The following is a 14,263-nucleotide window of genomic DNA, read 5'->3' as shown; positions in this document are numbered from 1 at the left end:
AGACTGTGTCTCGATTCAAGAGAAGTGAACAAGGTTACAAGACGGGATGCATATCCGTTACCACATATTGATGGTATTCTAAGTCGATTACCACCCGCTCGTTACATCACTGGATTAGACATGAAACACGCATTTTGGCAAATCCCGTTGGATGAACAATCGCGACAGTATACTGCATTTACAGTGCCTAACCGACCATTATATCAATATAAAATGATGCCATTTGGTCTTTGCAATGCCGCTCAAACTCTCTGTAGACTAATGGATCGAGTTATTCCAGCTCATCTTCGGACACGTGTATTCGTATATTTAGATGATCTACTTGTTTTATCAGAGGATTTCGAGTCGCATTTACTGTTGTTACAGGAGATAGCGTTGTGTCTACGCAAAGCAAATCTAACCATTAACATAGGGAAATCAAACTTTTGCATAAAAGAAATCACGTATTTAGGTTTTATTATTGGTAATGGTCGGATAAAGACAAATCCAGACAAAATCAAGGCCATCTCGAAGTTCCCTGTGCCAGTTACCGTTAAGCAACTGCGTCGATTTTTGGGGTTATCCGGTTGGTACCGACGTTTCGTTGAAAATTATGCTACCGTTAGTTTTCCCTTAACCGAGTTGCTTAAGAAGAAAAAAGATTTACAGTGGAATGATGATGCTCAACAGTCGTTTGAGACCTTAAAGTCCTGTTTAACCGCATCACCCATTTTGATAACTCCTGACTTCTCAAAACCTTTTATTTTGCTCTGTGATGCTAGCACTTACGGAATCGGTTGTGTTTTAGCTCAAGAACGCGACGGCGTTGAATTGCCAATTGCTTACATGTCAGAAAAATTATCCAAGGCACAACGTAATTATTCGGTTACCGAACTAGAGTGCTTAGCAGTCATAAAGGGAATACAAAAATTCCGCTCTTATATTGAGGGACAGGACTTCGTAGTCATAAACGATCACGCAGCACTTAAATGGTTAATGCAACAAAAGGATTTATCGGGTAGATTAGCCAGATGGTCTATGAAATTGCGTAGTTTCACATTTAATATCCTACATAGAAAGGGGACACTGAATGTTGTCGCTGACACTCTATCGCGTCAGGATGAACCGGCTATAGAGGAGCTCACGCAAATAAACCCCATGGTTGATCTAGACTCAGATCAATTCAAATCAGCTGAGTATCTGAGTTTAATAGAAAGTATTCAACAGAATCAGAGTAAGTTCCCAGACTTGAAAGTGATAGACGGTCAAGTTTTCAAAAGGACAGTATTCGCTTCGGGAGATGAGTCTCAAGAGAACGCATCATGGAAACTTTGGGTTCCGTCAGGGTTAATTACGAACGTATTATATCAAGCTCATGACGCCCCTAGCTCCGCACATTGTGGGATGAGTAAAACCATAGAGAAGCTTAAAAGATATTTATTCTGGCCTCGCATGGTTAGCCAGACGCGCAAGTACATATCTGAATGCACCGTTTGTCGCACGACCAAGAGTCCGAATATGATTCTTAGACCTCCTATGGGTAAACCATTCACTTCGGATAGGCCGTTTCAGAAATTATACATAGATCTCTTAGGACCATACCCCCGCACAAAAAAGGGAAACATAGGATTGCTCATAGTTGCTGATCACAATACTAAGTTCCATTTTCTGTGTCCCTTGAAGAAATTTACAGCCCCTAAGATCTGTGAATATCTGGAAGGGTCTCTCTTTTATACATTTGGGGTGCCAGAAGTCATCTTGTCAGACAATGGATCCCAATTTAAATCTAGCTACTTTCAGGCATTTTTAAATAGCTTCGGTATAACACAAAAATGCACAGCTATTTATTCACCGCAAGCGAATGCCAGCGAGCGACTGAACAGATCCGTGATAGCTGCGATACGAGCTTATATCGGTAACGAACATTCCAATTGGGACTGTAACCTAAATGCCATTAGTGGTTCATTGAGATCTACCTTACATAGGAGTACAGGGTATTCTCCATATTTTCTAGCATTTGGTCAAAACATGATGTTGAATGGGAAGGATTACGCACTCTTGCGTAAACTAGACCTTTTGAACGACGATACTAGAATGGAGAACCCCGATTCCTTGCAGCTAATCCGGCAACAGGCTAAAGCGAATGTCAATAAGGCACACGAAGAAAATTCGCATAGATACAATTTGCGCTGCCGTGATACACAATTAAAGATTGGAGATTTGGTATATGCTAGAAATTTCACACAAAGTAGCGCTATAAAAAAGTTTAGTTCTAAACTAGCCCCTGTGTTCATTCCCGCTCAGGTAATTAAAAAGCGAAGTCCGTACTATTACGAATTGGTCGATGGGAACAAGAAATATCTCGGCGTGTATCATCTGAAAGACATTCAAATCAGGAAATAATCTCTCCTAATCAAGTTCTTCAGATAATTATTCGTCGAGCAGGTCTTGTATAATTATCTGTGGTGTAGTAGCCAGCACAAAATATAGGGAATTGGTCTTCTTTCGTCTCGTGAGACCCCCTAGTGATATTTCGAACGATCAAGCTTTAGCCGCTCTTAAGGTTGGATCAAAGCCTTAGCCGCTCTTAAGTCCGAACGCCCACGAACACATACAAGCGACGGACAGTGGGAAGCATAGACGGCAATCGTACGATTGCACAGTTAAGCTATGCTGTGCATTAGACGATCGTTTTATGCTGCTGCGAATGTTCTGGATCATACGATTGCACAGTTAGTAAAAAGCTCAAAAGCTCTGCTGCACTGGCTACTCAGTCCATCGTCTATTACTGCTTTGAACAATATAAGAAAGTTGATCGATCTGTAAAGACGTGATAATTTCCGAGTGCGAGCAACATACATATTGCACACACATATATATAGTGCTATCCGGAAAATATATATATTTCCACAAATATATGCTGGAAGCATATAGTTACAAGTGCCGTACAGTTCAGTGGTCAGTGAATGACAAGAATTTAGTGCAGATATATTTGGGAAAAGAGGTATGTTTTCATATTAGTGCCGTGCACGTGCTGACATAACCTATGTTGCAGGGAGGTGTACCTAAGCTGCCCCATCGCGGTATAGTCTCGAGAAGACTACCCTGGGAGCTGGCTTAGGCGAACAGTTGTCGAGGTTTCTCCAACTCCATCCATAATTCATCTTTTCTGGACCTTATATTGCCACCAAGTCGGAATCTCCAAAGATCCAAGTGGAACAGATCAGCCTTAATCGCCAAGAATATTTAGTGCTGCTCAGACATAAATAACTAAATACAAGCTTGGCGGAAGATTCGTCAGTACGGCCCGGAACCATATACATCGCACCTGTTGACCTCTAACCAACTTCAGGCGGTCAACAGTCTACAAAGCAGCAGCACAGGATCGAGTTTTGTCCAATTTACATTTAATTCATTATCAAGTTCCAACGCATAAACATCAGCAGTTTAACGTAATGTAACTGAAACTTTATTAACACCCCTCTTTGATGTTACGCGCGTACATACCTACATACATATGTGCATATGCACACTAAATTGTCTTCGTTTGCTACCTTTTGGTTCAATTTTCGCGATAGAGCATAAAAATTAAATTTCTGTCTGTATTATGAAAACGAAAACAACTGACTGATGACTATGCGACGGTGTTTGTAGCGTAATTGTATTGTATGCATTATATATTTATGATTTCCATATTTTAAACAGCTGCGGTCAACATCTACGACATCATTGGGCCCAACGATCAGCGTAAGACAATAACGCCGGAGTGAGTAATTATGTACAGCAAAAAGTAGTTTGGTCAAAAGAGCCTATTAACTTGAAAGTGTAGATATGCATACAGTGTATAATGATTCAAACCCGTCTGCTCAGTGTGTATAATGCACCCCAGTCTGATCTAGCTTTTGTTTACGATTTCGATTCTTATTCTCTCGTTTATATATATATATATATCTATACCCTAATGTTTTTCATGCTTTAAAATAATGAATTTATAACTAAACTTATATGATAATTAGGATTAAGGAAATATTACCCACAAATTAGAAGCTAAGTCAATTGTTGTGTTTCTACAACTGCAACGTAATGAATATTGAAATTGAAGTCTCACATTATATTAAAATATGAATCTTTTTGGATTGAAATGAATCTTTAAAATCATAAAAATGGCCTGTCGAGTATCCGTGCCAGGATCTTATAAAATGTGGTAAACCTTAGTAAAGGATTGATCAAGGGACAATGCAAGAACTCGAACGCAATGTCATGGTAGGGAGGGTACAGAAGAGAGGGACAATCAACACCTAGGTTCTCTCTAAATAGAAATGGTTCAGTAGGGCTTGTTTTTTTGGCGTGTCGGCGCTATCAGTATTTCAGTTTCCTTTGTTTTATATAATCACTTATAGTTCCCGTAAAGTGCACTAATTAAATGTAGTGGAGTACGATAGTACAATTAGGCGAGGAAGAACCCCGACCATCCGGCGAGCTAGACCCGAGCCTAGCAAGAGTGCACACGACCAACCCTATTTGTACGCCGTCCTTAAGTCAGTCATGGTCATCTGCTGATACCGAGGGCCTATATATCTGTTTACATATATATATATTTAAACTCTGGTACACTACACGAGCAGTTGGATGCAAATGTGTATATAGCCTGAAACGCGACAAAGATGGTCAAATCGAACGATTCAAGGCGCGGCTGGTGGCAAAAGGTTGCTCCCAGCAGTACGGCATAAACTATGCGGAAACATTTTCTCCAGTCTGCAGACTGGAGAGTGTGCGATTTATTCTTGCGCTAGCAGCAGAATTGAAATTATATGTCAACCAAATGGATGTATGTACGGCATACCTCAACAGTGACCTGAGCGATACGGTGTACATGAAGCAACCACAAGGGTACATTGATCGAGCTTATCCAGCGAGGGCTATGCTGCTTAAAAAGGCAATATATGGATTGAAGCAGTCAGGAAGGGAATGGAATTCGAAGCTGAATGGCGTCTTGACTAATCTGGGTTTTGTTTCCTGTGACAACGAGCCGTGTCTCTACCAGCAGAGAGGGAAAGGTAACTTATCGTTAATCTTGGTATATGTTGACGATTTACTTATAGCATGCCAGTCCAAAGAGCAAATGCTCGGTATCAAATCGGCTATTTCAAATCCGTTCGAATGTATCGACAAAGGTGTTCCAGAGCTGTTTTTAAGCATGGAGGTGCACCGTGAAGGTGAGCTTGGGCCTATCACCATAGGCCACTCGCAATACATCAAGGAACTATTGCAAGCTCACGACATGGACAAATGTAGACCAGTGGCTACTCCGTTAGATGCGGGGTTCCAGGTGGATTGTACTAATGAGCAGTGTCAAAAGGTTGATCCTGTCATGTATCAATCCATGATTGGTGAGCTGATGTGGCTGGCACTCACAACCAGACCGGACATTTTGCATTCAGCTGCAAAGTTGGCCCAGAGGAACAAAGATCCGCACGCAGAGCATCTGGCTGGTGTGAAGCACGTTCTGAGGTACTTGGCAGCGACGATGAACTTCAAACTACACTACAAAGGGTGTCACCAGCCACTTACTGGATATGTGGATGCGGATTGGGGCGGCGATCGAACTAACCGGAAGTCGTATACGGGCTATGTTTATTTTTTGGCAGGTGGCCCAATTTCTTGGCTATCTGAGAAACAACGCAGCGTGGCACTTAGCAGCACGGAGGCAGAATACATGGCACTGTCGGCTGCGTGTAAGGAGTCCATATTCTTACGTCGCTTAATCATTGAAATTGGCTGTGGAGATGAAGCTACCTCAACTACCTTATATGGCGATAATCTGAGCGCACAAGAGCTGGCTAGGAACCCAGTGCATCACTCAAGGACCAAGCATATTGATATTAGATATCACTTTGTACGACAGATTGTAGAAGAAGGTCAAGTTAAGTTAAAGTATGCTAGTACAACAGATATGATTGCAGATATCTTGACCAAGAATCTCCCAAGAGAAAGCATGTGGAATTTACAAAATTGTTAAGTTTAAATTGAGTTAAATGGAATTTGTAAGCATGCAAGTTAACGTACCCAATTCTATTGAGCTCTTATACGAGTTGTAAACAATCTTTGGCTTTCCAAAACGAAAACAATTTCAATCTTGGGCCTCCGCCTAATTGATTTCTAAGATGTACAATCTCAATGGCTCCCGCCGCAATCCCAATCTTTGACACTCGCCTAAATGGAAAACCAATGTTTGCACACACCCGCCTTCTCATAAATAATCTCACTCCCGGCTTTCTGCAGATCCTGCACTTTAGGCATTTTACAGTTCTCTCTTTGGATGACGAAATCCAATACTCGGGATGGCGAAATCAATTGAAATGTTTATAGAAAAACTATTCCCGAAAGGGATCAACGATGCAAAGATCAGAAAGTTCAAGTCAGTCTTGATCCAGAAGCGACACCGCAAAGTCGAGCTAAAAATTAAGATCGCGCAAACCCTTTGCCCGGAATCCTTTGTGACCCTCTACTTAAATCTATATCAGTGAAGTTAGAAGTAAAATAAAAACTTTTTAAAAACCCAATCCGCTACCGCAGTTATTTAATTGGCGCCCAACGTGGGGCGACGTTGTATAAAAAGCACCGAATAATAAAAGTGTTGCGTCGTGCCGAAACCCGAAGGACAATTAATTAATGGAATAAATCCTTCAGATATAAAAACGCGGAGTGACTGTGAGATATAAGATAAGAAAAAGTGAGATAAAAAGGAAACAAACCGGAGCTTAGGGTGTGCAAAAATAAATACAAAATACAATACAAATACAAATACAATACAAAATACAAATAAATACAAAAGCTAATCAAGACAATTCAAAAATACAAAAAAACCAAAAAAACCAAAGTTTTTAAACAAAACCAACCAAACCAAAACACAAACAAAGTGAAACTATCAGCTAAACCAAAGAAGGAAGACCCCCAGAAGACCCAGTTAAACAAAGAAATTTAAGAAGGAAGACCCGTTCGAAGACCTGTCAGCCAAATCAAGAAGGAAGACCCGTTCGAAGATCTGTCAGCCAAACTAAGAAGGACGACCCCTACCGGATAGTTCGTGAGCAAAAGTTGTATTAATAAATATATAAGTTCAATTAGGTTATATTAGATTATAAAAACAAACATATAAGAAAAATTTAAGGTGGATCAACTAACTTTAGATTTTGAAAAACTAAAAATGATTAACTCACAAACAAGGACCGATCCTACTGCAGATCTGGTCAAACAATTGATAGCACTTCAAATTTCACAAGTACAGGAGCAAATTGTAAATTTAAAACAACAAATAGAAACTAAATCCGATCAGGTATCAGATTATCAGGCAGAAGCAATAGACGAGACAATAAAAGATGACACCACATTAAAGGTAATAGAATCCCTACCAATTTTCAATGGTGGATTAAACCAATACGTAGGATGGAGGGAAGCTGCAGAAACTGCAGTGAAGTTATATAAGAAAGGAAGTAAGCAATATTATATTAACAATTTTGAGAAACAAAATAACAGGACCAGCACATGACGCACTGACCAACCACGGGACAGTTTTAAATTTTGATGCCATACTTTCACGACTTGACTTTGTTTACAGTGACAAGAGACCAATTTACATAATAGAACAGGAGTTAAGCGTTCTCCGACAAGGGAACCTTTCAATAATAGATTTCTATAACGAGGTTAACAAGAAAATGACCTTGTTAATAAATAAGACAATAATGACTCACGGAAAGGACAGTGAAATCACGAAAGAATCAAATAAGAAAATTAGAGACAATGCCTTACGCATTTTTGTCACTGGCCTAAACGGCGGCATTGCAGAAATCCTATTTTCATTGAATCCCCCAGATTTACCGAATGCCTTGGCAAAGGTACAGGAATTGCAATCAAATAACATTCGGGCCCAATTTGCCTACCAATTCAGTGGCCCCAGAAATTCAGGGAATATTAACTACAATACATTAAGGTTCAACCAACGACAACCAAGGACTAATAGTTCACCATTCGACCAAAAAAGGGATCTTCAGAGGAATAACATGTCATGGGGACAACCCTATTTCTTGGGTAATAGACAACAAAATCAGGCCCCAGAACCAATGGATGTAGACGAATCGATACAAATCAAGAACCGACAGAACAGCAATCAATTCAGGGGAAATAATAATAATAGAAATTATCGGGAGAATACTAACGGTTATTATAGGAGACATAATAACAATTATAACCAAGCTCAGCATTTTAGGGCAAACGTAGTACTGAATAATCAGTCTAACGAAAATCAGGCGCAGAAACGAAAGCCAAACGAAATGTCGGAACAACCGGCTAATAAAGCAATGCGGATAAATAACATTGAGGAGTACCATTTTTTAGATCAGCCCCCGAAGTAGGTCTGCCCTACTTAAAAAGAGTGGATAAAAAAATAAACAGAGAATTACAAGTTTTGATAGATACGGGAGCAACTTCCTGTTATATAAAAAAGGGAATTTACGAAAATAAAAAAGAATTATCAATTTATAAGAAAGTTGCTACAGTGAATGGGTTTTCAATAATTAAATATTTCCATAATATAACTATTTTCAACACAAAACAATTGTTTTATGAAATAGATGGAATGGAGGCAGATTTACTAATAGGATTTAACCTTTTAAAGAAAATCGGAGCTGTTATTGATACAGGAAAGGGGACTTTAAGTTATAAAGACAATGAGGAGAAACTAATATATGACGAGGTCCTTTCTTTAAACAAATTAACCTTTATAGAAGGAAAAACCATCCTTCCGTTGAAGGAATATATAATAAAAAAATATTTTGAAGAAGAAAAATAAATGAAAAGTGATTCAGTAAAGGTAGAAGGAAGTTTATATAGCTTGGGATCAAAAAATCCTGAGCGCGCCGACGAAGAATTATCCGTCAATAGTTTGGGATTCAAATATCCTGAACCCGCCGTCGTTGAATTATCCGACACTAAAAGTTTGAATAGTTTGGGATTAAAGAATCCTGAACCCGCCGTCGTTGAATTATCCGACATCCAAAGTTTTAATAGTTTGGGATTAAAATATCCTGAGCACGCCGTCGTTGAATTATCCGACACTAAAAGTTCGAATAGTTTGGGATTAAAGAATCCTGAACACGCCGTCGTTGAATTATCCGACAATGAACAATTTAAAAGTTTGGGATGCAAAAATCCTGAACGCGCCGTCGTAGAAATATCCGACATTCAAAATTATGCAAATTCTGAATTGAAAAAAATGAAATTGTATAACACAATAACCTACAAAGAGGACAATTTAGAAAATCTCAGAGAGAAAATGGTATCTATCATCGAAGAAGACCATGCCAATATAAATTTACAGTTACCGTTCAGAACGGATATAAAAGGAGAGATTAACACTGAACATGATAGATCGGTATATGGCAAGCAGTATCCATACGCTTATTCGGTTAACGATTTCGTTAATAACGAAATAAGTAAAATGTTAGATGAAGGTATAATCAGACCTAGTAAAAGCCCATATAATTCACCGGTAATAGTAGTACCAAAGAAGGGAGTAAATGAGGACGGAACTCCTAAACATAGATTAGTAATAGACTTTAAGAAACTTAATGAAAACACCATACCGGATAGATACCCTATGCAAGATCCTTCAGTAATCCTTGCCAATTTAGGTAAGGCAAAGTATTTCTCGGCCATTGATTTAGAGTCAGGTTTCTATCAGATTTTAATGAGGGAATCAGATATTGAAAAAACATCTTTTTCCATAAATAACGGCAAATATGAATTTCTAAGAATGCCTATGGGATTGACGAACGCTCCCAGAATTTTCCAAAGGGCAATGGACGATATACTTAGAGAACATGTTGGGAAAACTTGTCACGTCTATATGGACGATATAATAATATTTTCAAAAACTATAGAACAACATTATAAAGATCTAATTCATATAATACAGATATTGCAAAACGCTAACATGAAAATTTCCCTAGAAAAGTCTAAATTCTTTCAATTGGAAACCAAATTTCTGGGATACATTGTTTCCCAAAATATCATTAAAACAGATCCAGACAAAATCTCCACAATACAAAACTATCCAATTCCTAAAAATATCAGAGAGCTACGTAGCTTCTTAGGACTAACAGGGTATTACAGAAAATTTGTCCGAAATTATGCTACAATTGCCAAACCATTAACAAAATATCTGAGTGGAGTAAATGGGAAAGTTTCACGAAGGGCATCGAAGAAAACATTAATACAGCTGGATGAACCAGCAATGAGAGCATTTAATAATTTAAAGGACAGTTTAATAGCACATATTGAATTAGTACAACCAGATTACAATAAAAAATTCACATTAACCACAGATGCATCGGACATAGCAATAGGTGCAGTTTTGTCGCAAGATGGGAATCCCATAACATTTATTTCTAAAACTTTAAGTAAAACCGAGCAATTATATGCTACTAATAAAAAGGAATTATTAGCTATTGTATGGGCATTACAAAATTTGCGAAATTATTTATACGGAGTGAGTGGAATTGAAATACATACAGATCACCAACCTTTGTCCTTTGCAATGTCGCAAAAAAATCCAAATGTTGAAATGAAACGTTGGTATTACTTCATAGAAAGTTTCACACCAAAAATCATTTATAAGCCAGGCTCAACTAACGTAGTAGCGGACGCTTTATCTCGGATTAAAATAAATCATATGACAGATAGTGATGTCGACCAGACAGAATCAGAATCAGACATAAATACTCAGCATTCAGCAGAGAGTAGTTTTGAAAACGTCATTCAAGAGACTAGCAAGCCTCTAAACCAATTTAAACAGCAGCTACTATTAGCGCAAGGGAGATTCACAGTTCATGAGTTAGTAAGAGTTTATGAAAATACCCGACATATTATTGAATTTGATACGGTAGACAATCTGCTAATCATTTTAAAAGAATTTATTCAGCCTCACTTAACCACAGGAATACACTGCACTTTAGAAGATTTATACCTTATCCAAAATAAGCTAAAGGAAAACTTCATAAATAAATTTCTCTTCACGAGAAAGTTCCTCCAAGATGTAGTAAATTCAGAAGATAAAGCTATAATTATAGAAGAAACACATTGCAGAGCCCATAGAGGACTAGACGAAAATTACAAACAAATAACTAAGCTGTATTATTGGCCAAACCTGCACAAAAAATTAAAAGAATATATAAAAAATTGTGAGATCTGTAACAAAAACAAATATCACAGACACCCTGTAAAAATTCCAATTGGGGAAGCACCCATTCCAGCAAAAGAAGGAGATCAATTACACTTAGACATATACTATGCCCAAAACCTAACATTCATAACTTGTATAGATTCTTATTCCAAATACTTGGTGGTCAAGGAAATTCAAAGTAAATTAAACATTGAAAATAAGGTAATGGAAATTTTGCAACACTTTCCGTTAGCAACATCATTAATGACTGACAACGAACCAAGCTTTACTTCAGCACAATTTAGATCATTCATACAAAGAAGTAACTTAACTATTTATTATGCTGATCCCAGACACAGCACCTCAAATGGTCAGGTAGAAAGGGTACATTCCACACTAACAGAAATAGCGCGGTGCATCAAGGATGAACTAAATCTAACAGATTATTCAGAAATAATAATAAGGGCGGCACTGAAATATAACCTTCAACGACCAATCAAATGCCATATGACATATTGTATAAAAAAATAAAACACAAGCATAATCCAATAAAAACCGAAAATCGACCGAATAAAATTATAATCAACAATAGAAACAGAATTATACATAAAGATAACATCAAATATTAAATATTTTTTTCCAGAAAATGTATGCGAATATACTAATACTGACTTTTGTTATATTGACGACTTCGGAAGTAATTGACTATACGCATAGTGACTATCTATTGCTCAAAGACGACAGAGATGTTTATACTTATGAAACATACGCTGAACTTTTCCATATTACTAATTTGAATTTTTATAGAGAGATAATTGATAAAGAATCCAAATATGTCAACAAATCAATTAATTCAGACGATGAGTGGGAAATATAAATGGACTTAAGTCTATTAAAATTAATGATTTCAGAATTAGTTCCAAAACGGAATGAAAGGGGAATAAATGAATTAGGTACCATTTGGAAATGGATAGCAGGCAGCCCTGATCATGACGAATTTTTGAAAATACAAAATAAAGTAAATGAATTAACTGAAAATAATAATAAACAATTTATAATAAATTCCAAATTTTTCAAAGAAATTGAATTGCTATCAAATTCATTAAAAAATGTCATCTTCAATGAAGAAACGATACTGAGAAAGCATCGTTTAAAATTAATTACTTTTGACCTACTGAATTGATACCATAACCCTCTTAAAAGTAAACATTTTCAGTACAACAATTTTAAATAACAACGAAATAGAGGACATTTATAAGCATGAAAAACATCCTGTTGAACTGTCTGATCTGCTGGACATTGCAACGGTTAAAATAATTCGAAATGCTGATTTAATAATCATTTACATAAAATATCCTCAAATTAAAGATATTTGCAAGTTTTACCATGCAAGAGCCATCTCACAAAATGATGGAATGTTAGTTATAAGTGAAAAAGTTTGTAAATGTAAGGAGAAATACTATTTAATGAATAATTTTAAAAGTGAAACTTTTAACAATTACGCACAAATAAATTTAAAGAAGACCTGTTTCACCAATTTACTTAATGGCTTTAAAGCCAACTGCACTAAAAAAAGGGGAAAAAACAAAGAAATAGACATCATTCAGGATGATGCCATATTAGTTTCAGGCAAAAATATCGTAGACAATACTACTTTGTTAGGTTCGTATCTCCTTATATTCAACAACACAATTTTAATAAATAATATAACCCACATAAATGATAAGGGTAAAATTCTAAGATATATATCGCATCATAGTTATAGCGATTTTGAATTAGTTGATTATATACAATCGAATGATAAGCAATTTTCTTTTGATAATGTTAATATTTGTAATCCCCTTATAACATTAGGTAATACGGCCTTACCATTAACAACATTATTTTTAATCATTTTGATATTGATAATGTTATTTTACTTCGGCTATAAACTAACCAAATTTGTACTTATTAAATCAATAAGAATACCGTCAGAAGAAATAGTGGAAAGCAGCATTTAAATACTGTCAGAAGAAATTAGAGCTCTATCAGAACTTCAAAATGTATCGGGACGAAACATTTAAGAATGGGGGGAGTTAACGTACCCAATTCTATTGAGCTCTTATACGAGTTGTAAACAATCTTTGGCTTTCCAAAACGAAAACAATTTCAATCTTGGGCCTCCGCCTAATTGATTTCTAAGATGTACAATCTCAAGGGCTCCCGCCGCAATCCCAATCTTTGACACTCGCCTAAATGGAAAACCAATGTTTGCCCACACCCGGCTTCTCATAAACAATCTCACTCCCGGCTTTCCTGCACTTTAGGCATTTTACAGTTCTCTCTTTGGATGACGAAATCCAATACTCGGGATGGCGAAATCAATTGAAATGTTTATAGAAAAACTATTCCCGAAAGGGATCAACGATGCAAAGATCAGAAAGTTCAAGTCAGTCTTGATCCAGAAGCGACACAGCAAAGTCGAGCTAAAAATTAAGATCGCGCAAACCCTTTGCCCGGAATCCTTTGTGACCCTCTACTTAAATCTATATCAGTGAAGTTAGAAGTAAAATAAAAACTTTTTAAAAACACAATCCGCTACCGCAGTTATTTAATTTGCACGCATTGAGGAAGGGTGTTGAAGAATGACCATCTCTAGCAATGCACGCATGTATTGACAGACATATGAGTAGGTAGGTAGGTATGAGTGAGAGACGTAACGAAGCGACGTTCTCTTATCTCCCTTTTTGTTCTCCCTTTCGCTCGGTCTCTATCTGCCTGCGAGCAGAGCATTTATTAGTCACAAATAAACCGTACATATGAATGGTTGCGTTTTTACTTTTTGGTACAAGAACTTCCCTTGCAACGGCAGCGAAATTCTGTCCAACAAAACCAATCAGATACATCCATACATAACCATGCACACAGGAGACTCTGTGCTGGATCGTTTTTCCAATTTGCAGACGAAATATACAAAATGTTACTAAAATATTTTGAAAGACAGCCAAAAACACAAACGCACACTGGCGCAGAGGATGCCGGAGTTGCGGGGAGGATGGAGAATAGATGGCAGGAAGGAAGGATGGA

This window comes from Drosophila miranda, assembly GCF_003369915.1.
Source record: "Drosophila miranda strain MSH22 chromosome Y unlocalized genomic scaffold, D.miranda_PacBio2.1 Contig_Y2_pilon, whole genome shotgun sequence".
Lineage (NCBI taxonomy): Eukaryota > Metazoa > Arthropoda > Insecta > Diptera > Drosophilidae > Drosophila > Drosophila miranda.
The sequence above is the reverse complement of the archived record's forward strand: the minus strand, read 5'-3'. Positions refer to the sequence as shown.